Here is a 6,040-nt window from a genome sequence, read left to right as displayed (position 1 = left end):
ATACTCCTCGCTTAGACAAATGTGTTTATTTTGGTCTTAGGCTACTGATTCTTTGCTGCTGAAATTAATTGCAGCTGATCTGCCTTCTCTCTGAAACCATTTGCCTGCCTTTGCTGCATCACTCTAGTGGAGGAAATATGTAAACTTATGAGACTTGATTGTTTTATTATGCATCTGCAACATTTTTGTACTTACTGTTTATTTTTCTTTGCCCAACATGAGGAAAGAGCATGGAGTCCTTAATTCTTGCTTGATGGGAAAAGCTGCATTCCTTTCTTTTGGCTTCATGTACCTATTCTGCTTTGCATTTTTTTTGAGTACATCAACTAAGCAATCATTTTAAGATCCTTCCAGTTACCATAAAATTAAGCTATGTCTCTTTCCTAGCCCTCTTCTTTTGACTAGTGGTCCTGTAGCTTGTCATATGTTCATTCTAATCAGTTGAGAAATGGGTGGAGTAGAAGGCAGCAAGTGTGCTGAGTTTATGCCTCTCCTTTTGACAACTCCTTTGCTCTGCCTTCTGTGTCCTTTGACAAAACTAATGCTTAAAATACCACCTTCCAACCAACCAACAGTAAATAAAGACCAAAAGATATTGTTATTCTTCGCTACCTGAGTGTTTCAAGGAGGGGAGATTTCACAAAGTATTTCTACTTTGCTTCCCATGTGATTTTTTTTTCCCATGGTGAGTCTTAGATCAGCTGATACTGGGTAACTTTGAGCCCATAAAATACAGTCTGGTGAGCACAATGTACACTGTTCGACTTTCAGCTCATATTTTTGCCCTCCCCGCTGTAACACACACATCTTATTCTTTGCCAAGCAACGAACAGTTTGCACTTAAGATAAAAATAAGTGAAATTGCAATGGCAGAATGCCAAAACTTGCTGTTTCTGCTTTATTGTGTAATAACACAGTGCACAGTCATGTTCTGAAGTCTGATGGGAACAATGGTATAGCTCTGTGCAGGAGAAATTCATGTTGTTAAGTGATAAAGAAGAGAAAGAAATTGCTTATATAAACCCAGAACAAAATTAAAGGGGATGCAGATGCTTTTTTATCATAAGATCAAAGCATTTAAATGCTCAGTTAGAATAGCCTTTGTCATTCACTTAATACACTTACTCTCAGATTCATCCTCAATGTCACCTCTGCCTGCTGCTTTAAAGTGACTTATGAACTACAAGGTACCTTTTATTTAAAATGTTTCTGGAAAAATGACTGTCACTGAGCCTTTCAAAACCTACAGTTACTTCTAGCTGCACCTGGATTACCTTGGTAGCATCATTGCTGAAATGTAGAAAGCTGTGTGGTCAGAAGCTCCCCAAGGGTCCACATTTTTGATTGGAGACATTCAGGAGTCCTCTTAGCAGTGTTTCATGCATCCTGGGAATCTTAACTTGCAAAAATGGGAAACAATCTGCATGACAAAGCTGTTGCTCCATTCAGAGTGCTGGGCAGAGCTGTTACATGGTCGCAGTGGAGGTGCACCTTGTGCAGTAGTGTTGCTGCTAGTGCTCCCCTAGAAAATTGTCTCCTTCCATGTGGTAAGTGGACTTTGCTTTTCAATTGAGGCCTAAATTTAGTAAGTGAAGATGTGCAAAGGCCAGTCCCGAGGAAGCAACTGAATTTGGTGGAAGGAAGATTTCTATAAATGAGTGTTGCAACTGCATTTTAATCCCATTTTAAGTACGTGTGGATAGATACGCAGAAGGTCTGCATCCACCATGGAGTTTTGTGGAACCGCAAAAAAATAAAAATAAAATTGTAAAATCATCCACCTTCTGTCCAAAAGTGTCTAAGTGTCTTCAATTATTACTTCTGTATTTTATGGGAAAGAACAAATTACTTATTTCTCCCTGGAGAACTGGCACAAGCCTGCTGAGAAGTGATATTGAGTTTGTCAGGGTCTGGCCTCTGTCATAGAGCTGAAGGCTGTACTATACAGAGATGGGAAACTATCTTCAGACCTCTCCAAATAGCTGAGCTGGGTTCACAGAATAAGTTAGACTTAAAGGGATCTGGGGAGGTCTACAGAGCCTTCCTAACATGCTAGTTCAGGTTATTCAGGGGCATCAGTTTCACAGTCTTTCTGGGCTGTGGGATGATCACATCTTTGTTTTGGGTTATTTCTACCAGCCTTTAGTTTTTGGATCAAGTCACATATAAATTTCAAGGTTCAAACGTTTTTTGAAAAAAACTTGAGAGGATTGTCTGATAAGTTTTCAGCTGAAAATTAAAGTGTTTAAGAAATAATAGTGAAAAACAGCATATCTGTATGGGTGACCCATTCGGTGATAAACTGGAGCTGTTGATACAGCGGTGCACTAAGGGTTAAGAAGAAGGTTACTCAAGGGCATAGAGTAGTAACCTAAGGCAGAATAAGAGGGAGTGGGAACCAATAAGAAGAAGATGCTAGGCTCAAACGGGCCTATAGAGGGCTACATGTGATCAAAAGGAACGCACCAATCAGAAGTCTGTAGCCATGCTTGCTAGCCATGTGTAGCTGGGTGTGACCTGTAGCTGGGTCAGAAGCTGTATAGTATCTGGATTGGAACAATAAAAGATCTCTAGTTTTCGACTATCTGGAGTCCGTGTCCTCATTCCCTTCATATCTGAACAGAAAAAAATATGGCTTTGGTTTCTTCTCCCCCAACCAAAGCACTTTTCCAAGATTATCAAATTTTTTGACCAAACTAACAAAGTTAGAATTCTTCAGCAAAAGTTTAATCATTATATTAGAAAACACTCACTATAATCCTTTCCAGTGTTTGTAGTCATGAGAATTTTGCTATGTGAAGTAGCAGTAAATATTTTATCCTAGATGACAGAACCAAAGCACTGCCTTAAAACTCCACTGATTTACCAATCCACCTTTCAACATCTTTCTATTCAATAGGATATGTTCAGAAAAATTCTTTAGGGCATCTAGCAATTCCATGTGGTGATGTACTTTCTCAAGTTTGACTTCTAGCTTGTTTTTCTTTGAAGTTATACCTTTTATTTTTATACTTAAGTGTGACCACATTGCTGTCACTTAGAACTTCAGACACTTTCATGAGATTTCTACTCTTGATGACAAAGAGGCAACTGTCAAAGCATGACTTTGGGAAGTGTGGGTTTAATGAAGTTCTTTAGTCTGTCTGATATCCTACCGCTTTTTCACCTCTGGCTTTGTACATTAAGAAACTTCAGTGGTAATAGTGACAAAAGCAGTTATACCTTCTTTTGTAGAGATGAACCAGACCAGTCTTCCTGGCGTGCTCTCCCCTGGGAGTTACAGTAACTCTCACATGTGTCACTCGCCTGTCTGGTGGTACTCTCCTTGGGGGCTCCAGGGCCCCACCACACAGAGTGGCTTTTGTGCAGGGTGAGGAATAGACAGCTGCTCAGCTGGCAGCCAGCACAAGCAGTAGGTGTAGCGAGTGGCCTGGAGTTTGATACGAGAGTGATGTTGATGGTAAAGAGCAGCATTTCCTGCCCACATCCAGGGTAGCAAAAGTCAACCAATTCCTATCATGGAGAGGAAAAAAAGGTGGTCTTGAAAGATGTATTCTGATCTAGGACTTTCTCAAGGGAGAAACTTTCTGCTTGTTGGTTACAGTCGATGTCGCTAGTCTGTTAAAAAAGGTAAAGTGGTGGTCAGATGGGAAAGGCCAGGCTGTACCAAGAGTCATCAGACATCTCCATGGTCCCTGCACCTGTTCTTCTGTGCTCTGTAGGAACAGGGACAACAGGTACCCTAATGTGCCCCAACTCTAGGCAATCTTATAACAACTTCGATGTTAAAAAGGTGTTACTTGAGCACATACGCCAATTTTGAGGCTGAGACTTGTTTTTCAGCTAAGTTAAAAGCCTTGAAAGTAAGGATTGTAATAAAAAGAGTGGTACAATCTTGAAGCACAGCAGTGCTAGTGGCAGTTGCCGCTGTGGTGTGGTTTGGAAAAAGAACAGCTTGTGTTAATTACTCTTAAAGCCTGAGAAGATCAGTTTTCTGTGACAAAGGAATGGTGTCTAGTTTGATTTATTTATTTATTTATTTATTTATTTATTTTTGTGGATTTTTTATAAAATCCAAGCAAATAAAAGATGAGACACCATCATGATTTCATGGTTTAAAATCTCTGTGCTAGAAACAACCTAATTAAATTCCTGACATCATGTTTTGTTAGCAAACAGTAACCATGGATGTGGAAGAGTCTTGCATCTCATTACATTCAGCATAGGGTTTCAATACAAGAGCCATTGGCTATGGTGTGGAAGTATAAAAACAAAGGGGAAGTATGGAACACAGCCTTTTTTTCTTCCCATTGATCTAGAATGCAGTAGTGGAAGAATATCTAATTAATTAGCATGCTGTAATGTAGGGCAGTAGGCCATAGGGTTTCTCTAGTGAATTTAGTAAATGACAGCATTTTGTACAAGACAGGGGAGGCAGAATGTATCAAAATGGCTCAAACTTCAGGAAATAGTGTGCAGTCCTTGTGCGCTGTAGTTACAAAGGCAGGTACGTATTTTACACTGACTTCATATATGTACACACATCCATCTCGGGGAGGATGCAATCCAGCTGCATAAATCACATATTACACCTGTCATAATATGGTTTTAAAAAGCCAGATTTTTTGGATGTGTGGTGACAGCATTGCATGTTTAAGCAAGGGTGAATTAGCGTGCAGACAGCAAACGTGGGCAGAAGGAAACAGACTTTCTCATAAAGGAACTGATTGGAATTAATGCCACTCTTTAGTTAACAGATATACTAGTTAGTACTTTATTTCAATGCAAACAACAAGCAAATGAGGTTTGACATAAAACTGGTGTCTTCAAAGGAAGTAGGGTAGATTCAATGCAATTAGAACAGATTTTGCTTTGGACTTGTGAATAAATTGGTACAATGTGTCTGAAAGGCACTGTGCAGTGGATTTGCCTGCTCCAGTGGTTCATCTGAGACGGCTTATGCTTAGCCTTGCAAGTAATGGGATGCTGAGGACTGGCATGTGGACAGGAGTTGGCCCGTGTATGGGAGTCTTTGCTGAATTCCATCTGTAATACACTTTTAATGATAATGTGGATTTATTTAATGACTTAAAATGAAAATCCATCATTCATACGGGAAAAAATACAGTCCTAAAACCATAATAAAAGTACCCATCTAGGTAACAATGACTTAATGTGCACCGTTGGTTAAAAATGGGAGCTTTGCTTTAAAATCAGTGGCACAGCATTGGTTGTCTGTTTCTTGCCATTATTTGTAATGGTTCTGTGGGAACAGGATTATTTTTTTTTTTTCTCAGAAACTCCAGTAAGGTTCAGCCAGAGTCAAAGGAGTGCTGACCTTCTTCCTTAGGAATAGGTGAATGTAATGCAATGCAACTTTCTGTTAAGTTGCAAGCTCTCAATGCCTTTCTTTAAAGGAAAATTGGATGATCTGGGGATGGAGGAGATTGAAAATTCCCATGGCTTTTAATGGACTTGCGATCAGAGGCTGCTCTGTGGTTCCTTGCACACAGCTCAGTTTTCAAAAGACAGCATTTAGGTTTACATGTTGTGTAGGATTCCCTTGTGCATGGAGTCGGCACACACTTTATAAGCCAGTTCTTGCACTAGGAACTTGTGGAATGAGTTTTCAGAAATGGAATAAAAGCAATTGGGTGGAGGGGGCTGAATCGTTTATGCCTTTGATAGTGAAATATGTTAGGGGATAAAGGGGCCTGCATTGGAAGCTGCTATCAATCACAGTGTACTCTGCATATAATACTGCTCTGGAGACCTCTTGGATGTGGAACTTGATGCTATAAATCCATTCCTGAAACATATTTATTTCTTTGTTACATTTGCAGGAAACAGAGATTTCGTTGCATATTCTGCATTGAATTGCATATATGCATTGGTATAGCAATGCTATATATATGCTATATAGCAATGCTATATATATGCTATAGCAATGCATAAAATCCGTATTTATATTCTTGCTGTATATATTCCATGTGTTTGATCACCAGAATATTAATTTGTTATATATGGATTTCTTTTTTCC

The sequence above is a fragment of the Aythya marila genome (genome assembly GCF_965140915.1).
Source record: "Aythya marila genome assembly, chromosome: 10".
NCBI lineage: Eukaryota > Metazoa > Chordata > Aves > Anseriformes > Anatidae > Aythya > Aythya marila.
Note: the sequence above shows the minus strand (reverse complement) of the source record.